At 34.9% G+C, this 23,357-nt stretch overlaps 1 non-coding gene across 1 annotated transcript; it reads right to left on the bottom strand.

Annotated features, from left to right (window-relative positions):
* Positions 1 to 3,261: 3,261 nt before the first annotated feature.
* On the bottom strand, positions 3,262 to 3,474 carry LOC112133928 (small nucleolar RNA U3). Its single transcript, XR_002915535.1, has one exon. It is a non-coding gene; the product is annotated as a small nucleolar RNA U3 (small nucleolar RNA).
* Positions 3,475 to 23,357: the final 19,883 nt, after the last annotated feature.

The raw sequence follows: 23,357 nt of genomic DNA, 5'->3' as shown, positions 1-23,357 counted from the left end.
AGATGGAGGACTCAAACTTTGATTTCAAAATTTTCTACAAAGCTATCGTAATCAAAAAAAGGATAGTACTGGCATAAAGACAGAGAGATAGAGCAATGGGAAATAATAGAAAACCCAGAAATAAACCATCATATATATGGTCAAATGGTTTTTGACAAGGGGGCCAAGGCCATTCAGAGAGGTAAATGGCAAGTCTTTTGAACAATCAGTGCTTGGAAAACTAGATATCCACATAGATATATGACTAATATATATATATCAAAATATATATTTGTCTAATATTTTTTATATATATACATATATATATAAAATGAAGTCAGACCTTACTTAACACCATATACAAAAATTAAAATAAAAAATCCAAATGGATCAAGGACCTAAATGTAAAGTCCTAAATTATAGTAAGCAGTAGAAAATATAGTATGGTTGACAGGGGCTGGAGTTTGGAGGAGTGGGGAGTTATTGTTTAATGGTTATAGAATTTCAGTTTTACAAGATGGAAAGAGTTCTGAAGGTAGGTGGTGGTGATGGTTGCACAGCGTTATGAATGTATTTAGTATTATTGAACTATCACTTACAAATGTCAAGATGCTCAATTTTCTTATGTTTCTCATCACAATAAAACTTGGGCAAAAATCACCTTAAACAATTCTCCAATCCCAATTTTATGGCTTATGCAAGGCCTACAACCTCACAAGATTCAATAACTCTGATGATTCCAGTATTCACGCACTTTTGTGAGTAAGTGTGGGTTTCTCTTTACTCCTTTTGTCTTCACCTCCTAACCTGTGTGTGGTCTATGTATTATCACAATGCATCCACACATATTAATCCCCTTAGGTGTTTTCACAAGATATCTCCTTATACCAAACATTTCATAAACCTTACTGAATAACTGGAATGAGAGGGCATCACATGTTGATCTTCTAAAGTCTCCCAGGCTTTATTAATACTTCTCCTACTTTTACTGATGTTCAGATCCTACTTTTTAAATTGCATAAACCAAACATGAAGAACTCGGTAGATAGTAGAAAAATTGATATTTTCCTTTTCATTTTAAAATCCTCTAAGATTACATCAAATTACTTAATTTGGACTGTTTAAATAATCATAGATTCATGTAGAAATATTTTAATCTAAAAATTTTGTCTTTAAGGATATATAAATACTTTTTTTTCTGTTACCTCATTTTATGGAAATAGTTAAATATATTTTTGCAAACTATCAAAGGTATCTTACAAAAGGCTGGGAAAAGCTATGATATATACAGCAATATTGTAAAACAAATCATTTTTTACCCTTTTATAGAGACTACTGTGACATATAATTTTTAAAGAGTTCAATGAGTTTGGAGGTTTCAAATGTTAACCACTCCCATTATTTGGAGCTGCTAGCACCAAATTTTTTTAAAGTGACTACTTTTATTTTTTCCTTTTTCTGTGACTATACTTAAGATATTGCAGAAGAAATTATGTCATCAATAAGAATATAACTTTTTAAATATCAATAAGAAAAAATAATTTTGAGAATATGTCATACTCAGTATTAAACACAATACAAGCTGGAAAGAAAGATTGAGAGATCTTGAAAGTGCAGTCTTGTGATATCCAGTTTGAAGAACTTTTGGCCCAATGGAATTAATTGGGCCAGTCTTCTTTCTCTCTTTCTCCCAGCACCCCTGCGCCTCGTGGAAGAGTTTATGTAAGATAGAAAATATTTCTTCCTTGAAGCTTTTCTGGAACTTACTGATAGATACATCTTGAATTAGAGTTTTCTTTGAAAAAAAATTACTGATTCAATTTTCTGGACTATACAGTGTTCCAATTTCCTTTTTAGACAGACTCTGCTATATTTTATAACTATCTGAAACATTCATATTGATTGGTATAAATTTTTTTCTTTTTTAAAATATTTATTTATTTATTTATTTATTTATTATTTATTGAGATGGAGTTTTACTCTTGTCACCCAGGCGGGAGTGCAATGGCACCATCTAGGCTCATTGAAACCTCCACCCCCCGGTTTCAAGCAATTCTCCTGCCTCAGCCTCCCAAGTAGCTGGGATTACAGGCACCCGCCACCGTGTCCAGCTAAGTTTTGTATTTTTGTAGAGATGGGGTTTCACCATGTTGGCCAGGCTGTTCTTGTACTCCTGACTTCAGATGATCCATCCGCCTCAGCCTCCCAAAGTGCTGGGATTTCAGGTGTGAGCCATTGTGCTGGCCAAAGTTTTTTTTTTTTTCTTTTTTTTTTAAATATATAAAATCTGTTCTTAAATAGTCTATAGCATTTGCAGTTGTGTGCTCTATTTCATTGCTAACATTGCTTACTCATCTCTTTTTTTTTCTAATTTAGTTTCTGCCAAGTTAGACAATTTTATTAACAATATCCAAAAATAAAATTTGTGTTCTATTGATCCTTTCCATAGTATTTGTTTGTTTCATCACTTTCTGCGCTTAATAAAGTTTTTCTTCATTCTATTTTCTTGGGTTTATTTGTTTTAATTTTTCTAACTTCTTGAGACAGATCCTTACCTCATTAGTTTTCAGGCTTCTTTCTCTATAATGTATTGTTTAAGATTTTAAATTTTCCCCTAAATTTGGTTTTAGCTTCATTTACAAGGATTAGAAAAGATGGGAACATCACACACCGGGGCCTGTCATGGGGTGTGGGGAGGGGAGAGGGATAGTATTAGGAGATATACCTAATGTAAATGACGAGTTAATGGGTGCAGCAAACCAATACGGCACATGTATACATATGTAACAAACCTGCACGTTGTGCACATGTGCCCTAGAACTTAAAGCATAATAAAAAAGAAAAAAAAGAGAAAAGTTTAGATGAAAGTATTTTCTAATTTCTGTTTTTTTAAAAGTGTTTTTTCATGAGTACTTTCAAATACAATTTTAAATTTCTAACTACAGGAAATGTTTTAAAGTTATTTCATTATTTCTAGCTTAATTGTTTTTTGATGAGAGAATATTATACTGTATCAGTCTTCCAATAATTGTTGAGATTTTGTAGTCAAGTACAAAATCAATTTTTGTAAGTGGTCCAGGTGTGCTAAAAAATAAAGTTTATTATTCTATTATTGTGGTTGTGTTTGTATATTCATGCCTTCTATAAACTCACTGATGTTTTTGTCTGGTTGTTTTGTTAATTACTGAGAGGTATGTTAAAATTTTCCACTCTGATTATAGTCTATTTTGGTTTGCAAATTTAGAGTGGTTTTGTTTTTGTTTTTTGCTTTCATAAATGGAAACCGCTCAGGCTGACTGCTGTCTCTCTGTCTTACTCTAAGTAAGAAAAGCAAGGTCATCATTAGCAAATGGCAGTTGCAGCACAGCAACACCAAGAATCCACTTCACACTTAGGACAGAATGCTGCACCTCCTCTTTGTGGTTTCCGGCGCTCCACATGTTAAGAGAAGCTTCTCTAGTAGGAACTAAAGAAATGATTCCTGAAAGGAATCTTTGTATATTCTTTCTTTATTCATTTTAAGGCTGTGTATTTCAAAATATATGAATTCAACTCATACTATTCTGATGAGTTAAAAACTTTATATTGTTACAAGACTATTTACTTCTTCCAAAACATTTATCTGATATCAACTTTTTTGAGATTAATATTTGCATGATATATCTTTACTTGGTCTTTATAATTCTATATCAATCTAATACTCACTATTGTCTTTCTCTGGCTATTCTTGGCATTGTTTTCTCTTTGTCCTTTATTTTCTGTAATTTCACTAAAATATTTCAACATTTGGATTTATCTTTCTTTAACGTACTTGGAATTTGATGGGTGTTTTATTTGGACCTGTTGTATGTTCTTGTTTTCTCTTTAAATATTTTTTGGCCCTTTCTGTTTCCAAGCTGAAGTTAAATGTATTTTAAATAATCTAACTTTCATTTATATCTCTTAGCCTCTTTCTTATATTTTCCATCTATTTTTTTCTCTCTGTGCTATTTTCCGAATTCTTCTGGCTCAGCTTCCAATTTACTAATTCTCTCTTATTTTATGACTAATCTGCTGCCACATTCATTCAATGATTTTTAAATTTTAGTTACTATATCTTTTACTTCTACAATTTTACTTTTCTTTTAATATGGTATACATTTAAAAAATAATTTTCTGTTATATTCTGATAACTTTAAGCTGTTTTTTCCTCCCCCTCGGCCCCAATAGAATAGGCTTGTTTTTTTGTTTTTGTTTTTGATTTTTATTTTTCTAGAAAGAATCTCACTTCCTTATCCAGGCTGGAGTGCAGTGGTATGATCTCAGCTCACTGCAACCTCTGCCTCCTGGGTTTAGGTGATTATTCTGCCTCAGCCTCCCAAGTGGCTGGAATTACCAGTGCATGCCAACACACCCAACTAATTTTTGTATTTTTATTAGAGATGGGGTTTCACCATGTTGGCCACGCTGGTCTCGAACTCCTGACTTCAAGTGATCTGCCCACCTTGGCCTCCCAAAGTGGTGGGATTACAGGCATGGGCCACCGCACCCAGCTGAGTTGTTTTTGTTTTCTTGATAAAGCAAACAATTTGTGTATGATAATCTGATTTTCTCAAGCATATTTTGGTCTGTTTCTACTTTCTGTTGTTCCTGCTGGATCTCACACATATTGCCTTGTTTTCTATTGTGCATGATGATATTTTACCATTTAATTTATTTCCATAAAAATTACTTGTGAGTATTTGTGGAGGGCCAAAATAGAGGTGATATCCTCCACAGAGGAAATACATTCATTTCTTCCAAGTGCTCATTGATATGAACAACCCAGGATCACTTTAAGCTAAATTTATGAATGGAGATAAACTGTTGACAATCTTGATGGGATAAATTAAGCTCAATAACACTGTGAGGTTTGCAGGTGTTTGTAGTCACTAGTGGCTAAGTGGGTTAGATCTTTTACTGTCTGTCTTGTTTTTATTCTCTTTCAGATTGTGGGCTGAACATTTTTTAATATTTCATCATATTCATGCTGTCTTTGTGAGAATTATTCTTTCTAACATTGTTTACACTTGTTTTCAGTTAAGGAGTTGTTTAAAAAAAAAACAACCCTTACTGGAGACTGGCAATCAGAAATACGAATGTTTTTACTGCAGCCATCCTTTTACTATTCATTTCTAATTTTATTGCATCATGACCAAGGAACATAACCTATATATGGTTGAATTTTTTAAGTTTATTAAAGTTTTATTTATAGTTTAATACATAAATAATTTTTGTGAATATTTAACTTGTTCATCAAAAACAAGTGTGTTCTTTGTTACATGCAACATCTCATTTATATGACAGAGTTTTGATGGTGAGAAAATGTTCAAATATAAACATTAATATAAATACAACAATATTAATATAAATATTACTTTTACTAAAATAATTAAGAAAATATTCCATTAAGGAACTTAGCAGAAACATTTTCTACAATGGTTTTAATATAAAGCCACTGTATAAAAATGTTGCTTTTAAATTATTTCTTCAATGAGCAGATTGGGTCACACTATTCATAAATCAGAGAGTATTCCTTCTTTTATTGCCCAGTATATGTTTGTCACTTTATTATATAATAGAAGCTGGACCAAAGAAGTACTTGGTTCTAATCTTCTGGGAATATAAAAATTAGCAAAAGAAAAAAAGTAATATTATTTCTAAAAATTAAAATATTGCTATATAGTACCTAATAATGCATAGCAATTTCCAGGATGTTTGCTTCAGAATATAAGTGCAGCAGAAATTTAATGAATACTTGAGCATTTAGGCAAATAATTGTGGATTAAGCAGATGGAGAATTGGGCCTTGAAAAATGAATGGACTTTGGATAGGAGCAGGCAGAAGAAATATATGTATCTATTTCAAGCTAAATATGAGTTCATCCTGATGTCTTTGACTCTACTCAATTACCAGATCATTCTAGACTCGTTTTCTTGCTTATCTGTAAACTTCTACTTGAACAGAGAGAAGTCTGGCTCCCAACATCCCTATCATTTACATAATTGTTCAATTCTAGTACACACATGCAACTTTCTCAACTGGAGGACTGTGATGGTTAATACTGAATGTCAACTTGATTGGATCGAAGGATACAAAGTATTGCTCCTTGGTGTGTCAGTGAGGGTGTTGCCAAAGGAGATTAATATTTGAGTCAGTGGGCTAGGAAAGGCAGACCTACCCTTAATCTGGGTGGGCACAATCCAGTCAGCGGCCACTGTGGCTAGAATATAAGCAGGCAGAAAACTGTGAAAAGAGAGACTGGCCTAGCCTCCCAGCCTACATCTTTCTCCCATGCTTGATGCTTCCTGCCCTCAAACATCAGACTCCAAGTTCTTCAGTTTTGAAATTCGGACTGTCTCTCCTTGCTCCTCAGCTTGCAGATGGTCTATTGTGGGACCTCGTGATCATGTGAGTTAATACTTAATAACTCTCTTTCTAGTATTCTAGTATATGTATGCCACATCTTTTATAATGGTCCCACTGTTCTTGAATATTTTTTTCTTTTTTTCACTGCATTTCAGTTTGAGGAGTTGCTATGGACATAACTTTAAACTCATTATTCTTTCCTTATCTTGTCCAGTCTTCTGATGGAGACAAATTATTTGCTGCTCTGTCAACAAAAATATCATAGAGGAAACGATGGTATGAAGCGGGGCACTGGGATAAAAAAGAGAAAGATCACAAGGCTTAGTGGACCTAAAGCAGAGCTTCATTTATTATCTGTTGCCACAGAAGAGGGCATTTTAAAACCTCATATTGTCCATGTCTTATAAAAGCAGATTTATCTTTCAGTGATAAACTCTACTTAAGTTCATAAGGTTGATGGATAAAAGCTGTAATGCTGATTTGCAAATATAAAATTGTCATAGAGATGGAAATTCTAAAACTCATGTATGTATAAGTATTATTACCTACATATATATCTGCTTACTTGTACAACTAATTCTTACCCAGAAAATTGCTTGGTAAACACATATCATAAGAAAGGGGCATGCCCAGTTTCCCAGGAATGCCATAATAGCTTACCAAAAATCTGACGGCATAAAACAATTGAAATTTATTCTCTCACAGTTATAGAATCTAGAAGTTTGAAATCAAGATGTGGTCAAGCCATGCTGTCTCTGAAGGCTCTAGAGGGGATTCTTTCTTGCCTCTTCTTGGCGTCTGATGTTTGGCAATCCTTAACATTCCATGGCTTGTAGATGCATCACTCTAATCTCTGCCTGCATCATTACATGGTGTTCTCTCCATGTGGTTCTGTGTCCAAAACTCCCTCTTATAGGGACACAAGTCACATCTGAGTTAGGGCCCACCCTAATTCAGTATGACCTCAGCTTAACTTGCTTACATTTACAAAGACCACACAAAGACCATATTTCCTCATGAGGTCACAATCACAGGTTCCAAGCAGATGTGAATTTTGTTGGAGCACTATTCAACTCAGTACAGGGAATTAAATAAATAAATTCAGTGTTTAATGGCACCAGGATAAGATAGTTTGGTAGTTTAATTCAAACATTTATCACTCAGGACCATTGTGTCAAAAGGACCATTTTTGTTTGTTTGTTTGTTTGGCCATTTTAAGTTGTGCGACCATGATTCCATAGTCATGTCAACAATCTTCTTGTCTTTGCTCAGGCACCAGAATACTTGAGAATCTTGGTTATGGTTCTTCCTCCTAGATATCAGTGCTGAGCTGATCTTTATGCTTCTCATTTTTCTAAGCCTTCAAGGCAGTCCTTGAAATCTGAGGTATTAATGTATTCTTTAGATATGCTGATAAATTATTTCAGGTTTTGTAGAGTCTCCCTTTGTTAAATTAATAGCTCTATTTTGTCACGTCTGCTGGGATCAATTATGGTTTGACTTCAAAACTTAAGTCTCCTGATAATTGCATTTCAATGGCTGAGACGGATGGCAACAGAGATGTTGGCTACTGTAGCCTCTGCTGCTGGTGATTATAATAACCATAATAATCTCAAACTATTGAGAACTATAACTACGGGAAAGATTGCTTGTAAGAAGTACATATGTTCTACATGAATTACAACAAATAAACACAAGATAACGTAATAGGTATCCCCATTCTTTCATACCAAGAAGCTAAAACTGCTAAGTAATTTGCTGAAGATTACTTGGCTAGTAAGAAAGTGGATTGAAAACAGGTTTGTCAGTATTACTCCAAAGTTCTACCTTGACGTGACAACCCCAACTAAATTAGCAACTAGTAGTATGTATACTGGAATGATCACTAAGATTCTCTTTTTTCTCTCTCTCATTCTTTTCTCCCCTCACTTCTTTTTTCCCCCTCCCTTCTCTCTCCCTCCTCTTTTTCTCTGTCTTTCCTTTTATTTTTAAACAACACATGTTTATATACATGTTTATCTCCAAAATAGAGTTTTACGTAATAGTTTATTTCACCAGATAATGCTTTCCCTGGAGAGCATTTCCTGAAACAATTTTTCTTTGAATTACAACCTGGAAAACACAACTCTGCAAGCTTCCAATCAGTATCTACCTTGTTTTTCTCATTCGCTACTCTTGTCGTGATGTCTTCATAGATCATCTTTTTTGTTATTGAAATATTTGCTTTCATTCATCTTCTGCAGTTTACTGATGGAGTCTATTCATGGAAGGGGAGATTATTAAGTGGTCAGAGTGGATTTCTATTAAACACTGACCTGCTTCAATAGTCTGACTATAAACACTATGAAACAAAGTCTTTGGAAAGGTCCTACTTATGTTTTCTGTAAAGGATAACATGGTATCTTAGTCTGTTTTTTTTATTACTATAGAAGACTGGGTAATTGATAAAGAAAAAAGTTATTTCTCACACGCTGAAGGCTGACAAGTCCGAGAGCATGGAACTAGTATCTGGTGAGGGCCTTTGTGTTGTATCCTCCCATAAGGGAAGGCAGAAGGACAAAAGACTGCATGTAAGATAGAGGCACCAAGGTCTGGACTAGCTTCATAACAACATACTCTCATGATAACTAATCCTTTTCCACAATAATGACCTCAATCAGTCTTTATGAGCCCTCATTACTCAATAGCCCTTTATTAGCTCTACATCCCAACACTGTTGCATTGGGTATCAAGTTTTCAATACATAAACTTTTGCTGGACAGATTCAAATCATAGCACATGGTAATGAATCAGTCCATGCATTTATATCCATTTACTATTTGTTTGAATTAGTTCACTAAACAGGCTTACCCCGATGTGAGGAGAGAATTTGAGTAGTGCATGTATTGGCATTAGAAAGGTAAGTTAGTGCAGGTGTTCACACTGGGAAGAGTTAGTGCAGGTGCTAGCACTGGCTTTGGAAAGGCTGAGCCTGCTGCAAAAAGAACATGTAAATTAGAGTTGGGATACTATTTATACTGGGGGTAGGGGGTGCTGCTGTAACAAATCACTACAAACTAGGTGGCTTAAAACAGTAGAAATTTGTTCTCTCACCATTCAGTGACAGGGTTTCATTCTGTTTTCTGACAGAGCTGTATTATCTTCTGAAGGCTCTAGGGGAGCATCCTTCCTTGCTTTTTCTAGCTTCTTGGTGGCTCCAGGAGTTCCTTCATTTCCATGGCTTCATAACCTCAATCTCTGCCTTCATCTTCATACAGGCTTCTCTTTTTCTTTCTGTGTGTCTCACTGTGTCTCTTATAAAGACACTTATCACTGAGTTTTGGATCCACCAAATAATTCAGGATGGACTCAACTCAATATATTTTAATGTAGTTATTACATCTGCAAAGATCTGTTTCCTAAATAAGGTCACATTTACAGGTTCCAAAGATTAGTACATGGACATATCTTTTTGGAGGTTGCCATTCAACTCACTAAAAAGAATAAAGTTAGTGGACATTTAACTTCATTCCAGTTTGTTCTTAAGGCTGACCTTGTCACTGTGTTCATGAAATTTTCAGGTCGAATATTAAAAAATGATGTTTTGAACTAATCACTCAAAAAAGATTTTATCAGTATAATTATTGTGGCTCTGAATTGTGTGGGGAGAGATAGAAATCTGAACAGGCTTGGGACCTCTTAAGAAATATAAGGTGAATAGTTAGAGAGTATGTAAATTACTAACAGTATCTCCTAACCCAGGTTGTACATGATACTATACGCTCATTTTGTTCCCTTCTCTCACAATAATACATATGAGAACTCATATCTAAATGTTATACTATAATATCAAATTCTACATCCAATTGTCATGATTTTTTGGTATAAATCACACTATAATAAGTTTGTAGAAACATAATTTTCCTTGAAATATTAGTATATTTATATACTATTTATGTTTATAAACCTGTTTTCTATCATTAATTTTATATCTTTAAATTGTTCTAAATGTCACAGAGAAAAAAGTATTCCAAGGTTTATGATTCCACATGATTCTCTACAAAACTCACTAGTTTTGTATCCCTGGAAACTAGTGAGTGGTGATAAACATTTTTTTGTATGAATAAATATTGAGAAATAAAGACAAAGTATAATTGAATAATTTAACTAAAAGCCACATGTATATTTTATGGTAAAATGCATCCATATTATTTTATTTTTAGTTTATTACCCTAAATGTTAATAGGCTAAGAGTAACTTTGGTACTATCAATGTGCTTAAAAGCAGTGATAGTTGATGAAGAATAAAATAATAAACAGTATATCTCGTGGAAATGGAGGATGATAGACAATTTAACAAATACTTATTGATTCCTTATTTCAAGCGAGGCATCATGTTAGAATACCTGAAAGAGGTTGTGGTGAAAAGAAACAAAGTGCACTTTTTGTGGTAGCTGATCCCTATGAGGGTTTCCCACGATCCCTGCCTTCTGTAGTCAAATGCTCTACCAATGAGATATACTGCGCTGATCCCTGCCTTCTGTGTTCATATGGTTGTACAGTCCCTTCCCATATGGCCTGTGTGGCCAATAGACTGGTTAAAGTGATGCTACTGTGATTTCTAAGATTAGATTAAAGACACCATGGCTTCCATCTTGGCCTCTCTCTCTCTTTCTATCCCTCTCTCACTCTCCTCTCTCTCAGCATCTTTCTCTGGGTGAAGCCAGCTGCCTTGTTCTGAGAAGCATCTCTGCCTTAACATGGTGAAAAATTGAGGCCTGCAGCCCACGACTAGTGAGGAACTAAGACTTAACAAGGGTCACAAGAGTGTGCTTAGTGTGTTACAATGTATTTAATGTAGTTATTACATCTGCAAAGATCTGTTTCCTAAATAAGGTCACATTTACAGGTTCCAAAGATTAGTACGTAGACATATCTTTTTGGAGGTTACCATTCAACCCACTACAAAGAATAAAGTTATATTATCCAGCCCAGGTAAAGGCTTTAAGTGACCAAGAGTTTGACTTAAACCTCATCAAACACGAGTCAGAACAACCCAGCTAAGCCACTCCTGACCCTCAAAAACTGTATGAGATAATAAATGTTGTTTTAAGCTACAAAATGTTGGGGTGATTTGTTATGCAGCGATAGATAACTAATATGGTTTTCATATTAATGAAAAAGGCAGTTTTGAATGGTTAATACATACAAACATAACAAGGTAACTAGGTTTTAAGTGAGTGACATGTAAAAAAAATGAAGAGAAGAAAAATATGATGTTCAGTTGTATTGGTAGGGTATGCTTTGCAGAAAGGAAAGAATTGAGCCAGGTAGGATTTACATAGATCTTCTAAAATGTGTGCATAAATCAATCCACACCAGATAGATATGATTTTTATGTATGCCTTGTGGACCAGTCTCATTACTTTATTGTTGAGCACAGTAATCTATGCAATCCTTCATGAATTCCCTCAGTTAATTAGTTTCCTGGAATATTGCTGGGTGGCATATTCAGCTCTTGCTACTTTGCAGCACCTTTGGAAATATGTGAATTACAGGACATACAGTTTTGCTGGAAAGTTATGCTAAGAGGCTTAATTCAAAGAAAACATATAACATGTGCAATCCAATATTAAGTACATAGATTGCAAATAGCTACTCAGAAATCTACAGGAACCATAGCAGCAACACCTATTCACTTCTCTTAGAGCACTTACTGCTTTGTTCCTTTTCCTGCATGGATACAGGGTACTTTAGGGTTCAGTGTTCTTGACTTTTGTGGAATGTTACTACCTATGTAGAATGTTAGAAGAATCTGAAATTTTCCTGTTAGCTTTTCTTTAATGAAAATGCCACCTTTCTTCACAAACTAAGCTGATGGTTGTTCTGCCTCCCAGTTAACATCAGCCTGTGATCTCGTCTCAGTTTGGAAAACCCACTCAACTCTAACTGTAGGCTGTCTATCATGCTTTATATCCAAGCATGGAAAATCACTAGGAATTTCCATACTTTGGCAGTGATTCAGAAAGAAGACAGGGGTAGGGGCAGGTAAAATGTAAAACTAATCCCTTTCATTGAAAATAGCCATTTTGTTTTTATTCATTCTAAGGTTTACTCTCTTAGATTAGATCCTCTAGTAACAGTTCTTCATCTCCCAGTGCTGCTCTCTTAGACTTGTAGCAAAATATTAAACCTTTGTACAGGTGCTTCTCAACTTACAATGAGATTATATCCCAACAAACTCATCCTACGTTGAAAATTTTGCAAGGTTAAAATGCACTTAACACATTTAACCTACCAAATGTCATATGGCCTAGCCTAATCCTAAACGTGCTCGGAACAGCACTACACTTAGGTTACACTTAGGTTACACTTAGCCTACACTTGGGCAAAATCATCTCACATGAAGTCTATTTTATGATAAAATACTGAATATCTTATGTAATTTATTAATACTGTACTGAAAGTGAAAAACAAAATGGTTGTATGTGTACTAAAATATGGTTTCTACTGAATGTGTATTGCTTTCACATCACCTTGAAGTAAAAAAAATTGTAAGTGAAACAATTGTAAGTCAGGGACCATCTGGATGGGGTTTGTAGGTAAAACCCACAGTGCTTTCAAAACTTATGTTAGAAGAAATTCATGGGAAGGTTTCAGGGTCTGTCAGTAAAACGCTATATAAAAGGATTTTTCTAAATGGTCATTTAGAATAGTTGAGGTGTGCATTGTCCATGAGATGGATGACATCATTAAACAGGGTAACTAATGTAAGTATTTTAAGTAAATCCTGTAAAAAATGAGAAATATAGTTTTGTAAATTTTCAAAAGAATTTTTCCAATTTTTTTGAATTCTTCCATTTTGGTGGTGAAAGTCTAAATGAGGCATGAGTGTGCTGACTTATCATCACTGATGTTCAGTTCATTGGTGGGTCATCTATTTAGTCTGTGTGACACTTCGCTTCTCTACATGTGTTGCCTTATAAGAGAGGGAGAGGGAGAGGAAGAGGGAGAAGGAGAAGAAGGGAGAAGGAGAAGGAGGAAGAAGGAGAAGGAGCACTTCAGAAGTTATGCAAGGAAAAGTACATTGATGGGAAGATTTCGTAGTATTTTAAAATAGATATCCTACTAAGCAGAACAATTCTCCACAAACTTAGTTCCACTAGGAGTCATAAAGGCAATTCAGTAAATGCTTTCTCACTTTCATAGTCATTATGCTATTTACTGGCACTTGTTAAGAATCAGTCTCATCATTGTTGAGGAAAAACAAGAGGTTCGTTTGACATGCTGGAAAATCTTTTTGACTCTTTACAGTTCTTCCCATTTCAACATAAAAAGGCAGAGGAAAAAAGCAGCACCTTGTTACAATTAGGAAGGATGGCTCTTCTGCTTTCTCTTTCCAGCGTCATGCCCAGACACTCAAAACCTTTAATCTCACTTTTCCACTGTATGATAGACAGCATTTCAATGCCAACACTCAGAGAGTTGCCCAGGAAATAGTTACTTAGCAGGGGGAAAATCAGCTAATTGATTATGGAGGCATAAAAATTTCTGTTTAGCAAAAATGATTGTTTGGCCTCTGCATTTGTGTGGCTGTTTTGAACTTGACTCACTGCTTTGTAGCTGGAGCTTGTCATCCTGGCTCCTGGCCAGGACATTCATTACCTCTATTAAGGATCTTGTGTACACCTTGGGAAATACTAATGCCTCAGCTTCTTTGTGTGCCTTTGTTTGTTCTTAAGGCAGCACTCAGTAAAGAATAATTTATAGGAGGTGAAGAGAGAAAAAGTTCTTTCCACATCAATCAGAAAATGAAATTAGTATACTGTGGGAGAAAAAAAATATGACACAGCTCTAATATGTGTTCTTGAAAATTGGTCTTTTCTTTTCATAAAGTGTTTTGGGTCTGCCACCCATTTTCCATTTTTCATTTGCTAGTCTTTCATTTCTTTCATCTATATACTCCCTTGGCCAAAAATTCCTTCTTTTTCATCACCCATCTTCTGTCTTCCAGTGAGATAGCATTTTACCAAGATCTCTTTATTTTTTTTTTTTTTCATTTTAACAAGGCTTTGTCAAAAAATTTAAGCTCTAGATCTGGCTTGGCTCAATAGTACAATCAAGAGAGACCTCCTAGATTAAAAGCTCTATTTTTCAAACCTAGTTTAGGATTTCGCCTAGGTTGATTGTGACATGCACAGTGATAACTTCTGTTTATATATACCTATCAAATTGTGTGCAATTGCAGTGACTAAATTAGGTATCCTGTGTGCAAAAACACAGGCTTCAATTTTGATGTCATGTCAACAAGAAAGGCCAAATGATATTTTAGGTCACTAAAATAGTTTGTTCAATAGATATTATTAGAACACATGACAAAAAATTATCCCTGTCCTAGTAACTTCATCTGTGCCAAAGAGATTGAGGAATGTTTCAGACTTTATAAATTGTTTTCTAAATTCAACAGAAAGTCAGAAAAAATCAAAATAAGATTAAAATAATCTCAGATTGTTAAAGTGTTCTATTATTGGTTGAAGCCTTTTACACATGATATTTTGCATGAGCTTTAATTAACATGTTCTATATATCCTTTCTTTGTCCTGACTTGACTCAGTAATTAACATATTTTCTGTGTAATATATTTTGGTTGACCACAATATGGAAGATGCATATTGTGAATTTTCATATTTTGGGTTTCACAATTTGTAATCTCCAAGTTTTCTGAAAAACCATGAAACCTCTGCTCAATCTCTGTAGCTTTGCATAGTTGCTACTAAATATAAATAAAATAAAAATTAAAATAGCAAATTTGTATATTTCTCCTTTTGATTTCATTTTCTAGAAGGCTGGAGCCATTTCCCTTATATTTTCTCTATAGCTTATTGTGGACAATGAATAAATATATGAAGTAAATTATCAATAATTGCATGCAGTTCTATTTCCATCTGTTTTTTTGCCTTAGAAGGGTAAGATAAATTTATTGGCCACATTGTTTATTACCTGTTCAACACAAAGAGGAGTTGTAGAATAATTGTTTCTTTTTATTCAGCCTTCCTCCTTGAGGGTCTATATCCTTTTTATGGGTGATAAGCTGATAATTTCGAGCTTCTGCTTTTACCTCTTGTTTTTCACACTCCTTCAATAATTCGTTGTGTAAACCAAACTCTGAGTAGTTGAGTTGGGAAAGGTTTGTATGTGCATGTCTCTACCATAGATGCTTTCTTTGCTCTAGAATGCACATATTTCCCTATGAGAAATTGAGAGGACAGCTAGCTTTATGTGCTTCTGAAAGCCTGGCATTGTGAGTTTCTTTTGTACATAATAACTGCAGGTGCTTTCTGGCGGAGAAATGATCCTGTGATCTGATAGCTGGTTTTCACGTTCTGTGATCATGGCCAGTTCACAGAATACAACAAAGGTGGAAGATTGTTGTCTTCCCCTGGGTTGCCTAAAGTTACAGTGCTGATCTTTTGACCCTTAATTTCAGTAAGTTTGATTGCTCAAGGAACCCCAGTGTGCATATTTGGAGCTGGTGTGGCATTTTGCTGTGGAATTGATGGTCAATATCCTAACATGCACATAGTTTTTAGAAGGCACATAGAGTCTTTTACGTAATTGTCTTGCATTTTAAATAGTTAAATGCAACCAATGTCTAGGATAAACTACCTTGAGTTGTTTAGTGGAATGTCTTAGGCCCGATGATGTATTTTGACAAACGATTACTGTGATTAGAGTGTCACTGCTTTCCTCCTTATGAAGTAGAACATTGTCCGCCCTGAGACTGCAGAGTCACAAGAGAAATGCAGTCAGTCTTCATTGAAATAAAGCAAGCACATGAATTTGGATTTTTCAAAAATGAAATTATTATAATAAGGGATTTTAAAATACCATGCAACGTGGTATTAAAAATGGCTAATCTTGCTTCATTACTAATCTTGTGCCACATTAAAATGAATTGGTTTTACTAAGTATTTTAATTGTTTCCCCTTCTGATTTTCATTTCCTTACTCATCATCAGCATCTCTCATCAGCCAGAGTTTAAAATATTCTCTGTCCTTGTTCATCCCATGGAAACTGATCAGGTATTTAAACTATGAATTAGTTTCTCCATAATAACCACACTTGATTCTACTTGCAAATCATTTAATTTAAGACCATGTTAATTTTTGCCTCACTAAATGCTGCCTCGTTCTCAATTCCTGCTTTGTTTCTCCAAAGGTGACTTGGTTGATGCAGTTAAGTGCCTTTTAACCACTAGAGGGAAACATACCAATCCACTATGAGCAATGCAGTGTTTTCAAATGGTAAATATCCTCCTGAAGCTGTAGGTTCTGCAGTTGTTTTCTGTGATCTTTTCCCTCTGAATATTGACAGCATTATAATGAGGAATCAGCGAAGGGTATATATTGATAAAAAATTTAGCGAAGATAGTTTCCTTTTCATTGAATAGTTTGGAACCTATTTCTTGCTGTAGTAAATTCATTTTCTAAGTGAATAAATATCCCCAGGTCACTAAGGATATGCTTCTATAATGCAAGAATTCCTTTGCACACTAATTCTGGAAAGGAATGTTCTTTAAATGTTGATGTAGTGTATTCACACGAAACATATTGAGTGAGTAAGCAAGCATTTACTGAATGTTGCTTCATTATTAGAGAGAAAAATATCTTTCAGACAAATCAGATTCTGTTTGCGTCCTAGATTAGTGATGTAAGAGCATTCTACAGATTGTTCTCAGTATTGTTCTGGCTCAACCATACTTTAATTATTAAGTTTATTATTGCTTGAAACAGGGCCTCCCTCTTTCACCCAGACTGGAGTGCAGTGGTGTGATCATGGCTCACTGCAGCCTCTACCTCCTGGGCTCAAGGGATCCTCCTGCCTCAGCCTCTTGAGTAGCTGGCAATACAGGCCCAAGTCTGGCTAATTTTTAAATTTTTTTGTAGAGGTGGTCTCGCTATGTCACCCAGGCTGGTCGGGAACTCCTGGGCTCAAGCAATCCTCCCACCTTAGCCTCACAAAGTGCTTAGATTACAGGTGCGAGCCACCACACCTGGCTAAGTATATTATTTTTAAAAAAATTATCTGCCAGCTGGGCATGGTGGCTCAAGTCTGTAATCCCAGCACTTTGGGAGGCCAAGGTGGGCAGATCACTTGAGGTCAGAAGTTCAAGACCAGCCTGACCAACAAAATGAAGGCCCTTCTCTACTAAAAATACAAAACTTACCCAAATGTGGTGGCAGGCACCTGTAATCCCAGCTACTCAGGAGGCTGAGGCAGGAGAATCGCTTGAACCCGGGAGGCGGAGGTTGCAGTGAGCCTAGATTGTGCCACTACAGTCCAGCCTGGGGGACAGAGTTAGATTCCATCTCAAAAAAAAACAATTCTATACTTAGCTTATTATTTATACTCAAGGATACTTGATATGAACCCAGTTGCAGCAGTTATGCAACACCATCTCTGTTTCTAAAAGCTTTATGGAAATTTGAAACAGGAATTTTATAGAATCAAGCAGTGTTGAAGGCTAAGGCTCATGATATCAATGCTGGATCAACAGATTTCAAGGAACTGGCTAAAAATACAAAGGTAATTCTGGAGCAATTATTGGCTATAAAAAGTGAAGATACGGCTGGGCGTGGTGGCTCATGCTTGTAATCCCAGCACTTTGGGAGGCCAAGGTGGGCAGATCACAAGGTCAGAAGATCAAGATCATCCTGGCCAACATGATGAAACCCCGTCTCTACTAAAAATACAAAAAATTAGCTGGGCATGGTGACAGGTGCCTGTAGTTCTAGCTACTCAGGAGGCTGAGGCAGGAGAATGGCGTCAACCCAGGAGGCGGATTTGCAGTAAGCCAAGATCACGCCACTGCACTTCAGCCTAGGCGACAGAGCGAGACTCTGTCTCAAACAAACAAACAAAAAAAAAAGTGAAGATACAGAAACAGATCACAGCATTTAGGGAAACTCTGGACATGAGGAATATTTGAATAATGTAAGTGGTATTCATAAATACTCTAAAAACAGTGTTTTTAATGCATGTTGCAAAATGTTTTGTTTTACTTTTTTTATGTGCGGAAAAAATACAAGATGCTGATGTACTTTTTATTTAGGCTCAGATGGTTTCCATATCAATGCCCCTAGTAAAATAGTCAGACAACCTAATAGAGTGTAGTATAGTAGGAACATAATATTTTGTCTACTCTTTGCTTTGTCTTGCCCAGTTTCCAGGAAAGCCCACCCTCCTATTTAACATAGTTGCAGGGAAATGTCTTTTTTAACAAACTATTTCTGCTCATTTGGCCACAATTAATTTGTACAGGCTTTGGCAATTCACCCAAGATAGACATAGATGCATCACTGAAGTTCTCCCCTGGGTAATCTCGAGATGGCAACCAAGATAGAAAGAGAATGGAGCAGAGATGCAGAAGAAAAAGGGAACTCTGATGGTATTGGAAATACTGCTGGCCAGGAACAGCCTTGTTCTTGATGCATAAGACCTGATGTCCATAACAAAATTTGCATTCTCATTTAAGCTTGTTTTGGTTGAATTTAACTTATTTGTGATTTAAAAAAAAAAAAAACAACCAATCTTGGTAGGAAGTTAATTTCCACTGAAAAACTCTGCTGTACATCTAGGCAAAGGGAATTTTCATAGGCAAGTATCTTTCTTGTTTAAAAATAGAATGCGGGTTTCTGTTGAAAAGCATCATGGCTACATTTTGTATGTAGCTAAAATGTCTCCAGTTCAACAGAGGTTAATTCCATGTCTCTGGGTATCTAGAGATGAAAGGGACTGAGAATTCTCCATGGAAGAGAAATGTGTGCATCACCGTGTAAAGTTGATCTCTCCAGAAATTATTTTACCTCTTCTCACTTCTCCTATAACCTCGTAAACTTTGGCACTAAAAATGGTACACGGAATCATAGACTGTTACATATGGAAAGACTTTTATCAACTTATCTATCCCCTTTTTCATTCAACCATTATTCCTCTAGCCCCTACTCTGTGGCAGGACCTGCTCTGGAACTGGAGATGCAAAGAATTTTTTTTTTTTTTTCCTGAGACCTGAAAGAGGCATTTAGGAGTTAGCCAGGTTAAGAGTTGGATGAGAAATCTTCCAGATGTGTATTCAGCCCATTAAGAAGACCACAGTTTGTGACCATATGGTTTTGGTCCTTCAAACCAGGGAATCAGCATTATTTTAAGCTCCATCAGGTTCATTGTATTTTTGATTTGCCTGTAGTATTTTCATATGATAGCATTAAAAAATTAGAGAGCTGGTATAATGCATATAGTTTAATCAAGAAAATCCATTATGGGGCTCTTATTTCTTTGAACTTCCAAGTAGGGTTACAATCATGCTTTTTATAATAAATTTTTAATTATTGTGGGTATATAATAGCTGTAAATATTTATGGAGTATATATGATATTTTGATCCCGGCATAAAATGTGTAGTGATCAAATCAGGGTAATTGTGATATCCATCACCTCAAGCATTTATCATTTCTTTGTGTTAGCAACATTTCAATTGCACTCTTTTAGTTATTTTGAAGTATGCAATAAGTTAGTGTTAACAATAGTCACTTTATTGTACTACTGAATGCTAGATCTTATTCCTTCCATCTAGCTGTAGTTTTATGTCCATTAACTATCCCTTCTTATCACCCCCCACCCCCCGACTATTTTTCCCAGCCTCTAGTAGTCATCATTCTACCGTCTATCTCAAAGAGTTTAATCTCTTTTTAAACTTCAAGCTCCTACATATAAATGAGAATGTGTGAAATTTGTCTTTTTGGGCCTGACTAATTTCACTTAACAAAATGGCCTCTAGTTCCATCTAACAAAATGGGCTTTATTTCCATCTACATTATTGCAAATGGCACGGGTTAATTCTTTTTTATGGCTGAATAATATGCCTCTATGTATCACATTTTCTTGGTCCACTCATGCATTGATGAACACTTAGGTTGATTCCATATCTTGGCTGTTGTGAATAGTGCTGCAATAAACTTGTCAATCATACTTTTTCTTCTCTAAGGGGCACTAGTTAATAGGTATGACTCTTCACCATTTCTTTCTAATCTTTTGTAATTTACTTCAAATCATTTGATCATTTTTTATTAGACTTTGTGTATAATGCAATCCTCATTTCTAGTTTACTCATTTATTTAATTTTTTTCCAGTATGCCAAACCCCTGAAATAACTTTAAGACCAGATATACCTTTTTTAAAAAGATTAGGTTAGAAAAAAAAGGGACATTTTCTCTTTCAAAGTTGAAAATTATTTCTTTGAATTTGTAATAACTACCTGTATGAGTAACATTGCAGAAATGTCTTTATAATTTTTCCTAGAGCATTGTTACACAGTAGAACTGTATTCAATGATGTCAATATTCTGTACTGTCCAACATAGTAGCCACATGTGGTTATTGAGTACTTCAAATGTGACTATGACTGAAGTACTGAATTTTTACTTTTATTTAACTTTAATTAATTCAAAATTTAAATAGCTACATGTGGCTAGTAGCTATTATACAGAAAAACATAGACCTAGGGTCTATGTTTGTTTTAAAAATACTCCATGTATGTTTACAAATGGTGTAATTGTTGGATTTAGGATTGCATATATATTCACTAGATCAAGTTTGCTAACAGTGTGATTCAAATCTTCTATAGCCTTATAAATTTGTTTTTTGCTTAGCCTATCAATTACCTGGTGGATTTGAATTTTAAAATATTCTATGTTGTGATTTTCCTATTTCCTCTTGTAATTATGCCAAATTTTTTACTTATACATTTTTCAGTTATGTTATTAATACATCCACATTATGATGTTTATTTATCTATGGAATTCAAATTTTATCATTACATATTAATCTTCTTTGAAATTAATAATTACTTTTAAATGCTTTCTAAAAGCATTAAGCATACTTTGGGGGTTCCTTTTTAGATCTACTTTCAAGATTTACTTTCAAACATAATATATTCATTTTTTCTTAGGTGTCTCTCTTTTAAAAACTTATATTTATTGCTTTTACTCATATGTGTGAATTCACTTCTACTATAGTATTTTATACTTTCTACTTGTCCTGATTTTTCTATGCTTCTTTTGTATTTCTTCTCTTCTTCCTCTTTATGGATTGATTTTTTAATTCTATTTTTTATGTACCAATGTAGAAATCATACACACTGTTTTCCTAAGTTAATTACCCTAAAACATTAATATACACATTTTAATTTAATCATGCCTAAGGTAAAACAATAATTGGACCTTCCTTCTGAACAATCCAAAGCCATAAAAGATCTTCTCTCTGATTAAGTATTGTCTTCATTTTATATGGTTGTCTAGTATAGTAGTTTTGTCTGTGTTTTAACATTGCAAAATTAAATATTATCATTTAGATATTGTCAATGCTTGTTTTGATAGTCTAATTTATTTGCTTAACATAACTTTTTACTCTAAGACATTCCTTCCACAATTATTTTCCATCTTAAAATACATCTTTCATTGACTGGGCGGAGTGGCTCATGACTATAATCCTAGCATTTTGGGGGGTGAAGGCAGGTCGATTGCTTGAGTTCAGGAGTTTAAGAGCAGCCTGGGCAACAATGGTGAAACCCTGTCTCTACAGAGAAAAGAAAAAATGCAAAAATAAGCTGGGTGTGGGGTTGGACGACTGTAGTCCCAGCTACGTGGGAGGCTGAGGTGCGAGGATTGCTTGAGCCCAAGAGACAGAGGTTACAGTGAGCTGTGAATGCACCACTGCACTCTAGCCTGGGTGATACAGTGAGAGCTTGTCTCGAACAACAACGACAACAACAACAAAAACCCTTAAAAACTAAAACAAAACTCATAAACAAACAAAAAACCCTGAATACATCTCTAATGAATGATATGTTGATGATAAAAATCTCAATGTTTTGTTTGAAATTCTATGTATTTAGCACTGAACCTTTAATGATGATGAAAGATAGTTGTTTGATGGTTATTTTCCCCCAATACATTGAAAACAGTTTTCATTGTCTTTGAAGGAATCTTTATTTATTTCTTTTTGGAAACTTTGAACTCTTCTTTTTGTCTTTGACTATTTTCTATAGTATGACTGGTCTCATTATGTAACTTTTAAAAAATTTTATTTTAGTTATTTAGAGGCATATCTTTTTTTTAATTGTGCTTTGCTTTATTGTGCTGCATACATACAGCATGTTTTTATAGATTGAAGGTTTCTGGCAACTCTGCATCAAGCAAGTCTTTTGCCGTCACTTTTCTAACAGTACAGGCTCACTTCATGTCTGTATCACATTTTGGAAATTTTTGCAATATTTCAATTTTTTCAGTATTATTTTATCTGTTATGATGAGATGTGGTCAGTGACCTCTAATGTTACTATTGTAATTGGTTTGGGGGACCATGAACTGTGCCTGTGTGAGACAACAAACTTTATTGATAAAGGTTGTATGTGTGCTGACTGCTTCACAACTGACGGTTGCCCATCTTTCTCACTCTCTTTGGGCCTCTTTATTCCCTAAGACACAAAAATATTGAAATTAGGCCAGATAATTACCTTACAATGGCCTCTAAAGGTTCAAATGAAAGGACAAGTTACACACCTCTCATTTTAAATAAAAAGATGTGATGGAAATAGAAAATTAACTACAATTAGAAGTGGAACCCAAAGATATAACTAAATTGCTGTAATCTGATGGTAAAACCTGAATATATGGGGAGTAGCTTCTTATGGATGAGCAAAGAAAGTGGCTTCTTGAGATGAAATCTACTCCTGGTGAAGACACTGTGAACATTGTTGAAATAACAAAGGATTTAGAATATTATTAATTTGGTTCATAAATCAGAGGCAGGGTTTGAGAGAATTGACTCCAATTTTTAAAGACATTCTATTGTGGGTAAAATCTATCAAACAGTGTTGCATGCTACAGAGAAATCTCTATAAAAGGAAGAGTCAATTGATAGGGCAAACTTCAGTGTTGTCTCATTTTGAGAAATTGC

Source organism: Pongo abelii, chromosome 5, assembly GCF_028885655.2.
Source record: "Pongo abelii isolate AG06213 chromosome 5, NHGRI_mPonAbe1-v2.0_pri, whole genome shotgun sequence".
NCBI lineage: Eukaryota > Metazoa > Chordata > Mammalia > Primates > Hominidae > Pongo > Pongo abelii.
This window is presented reverse-complemented; position numbering and strand designations above follow the sequence as displayed.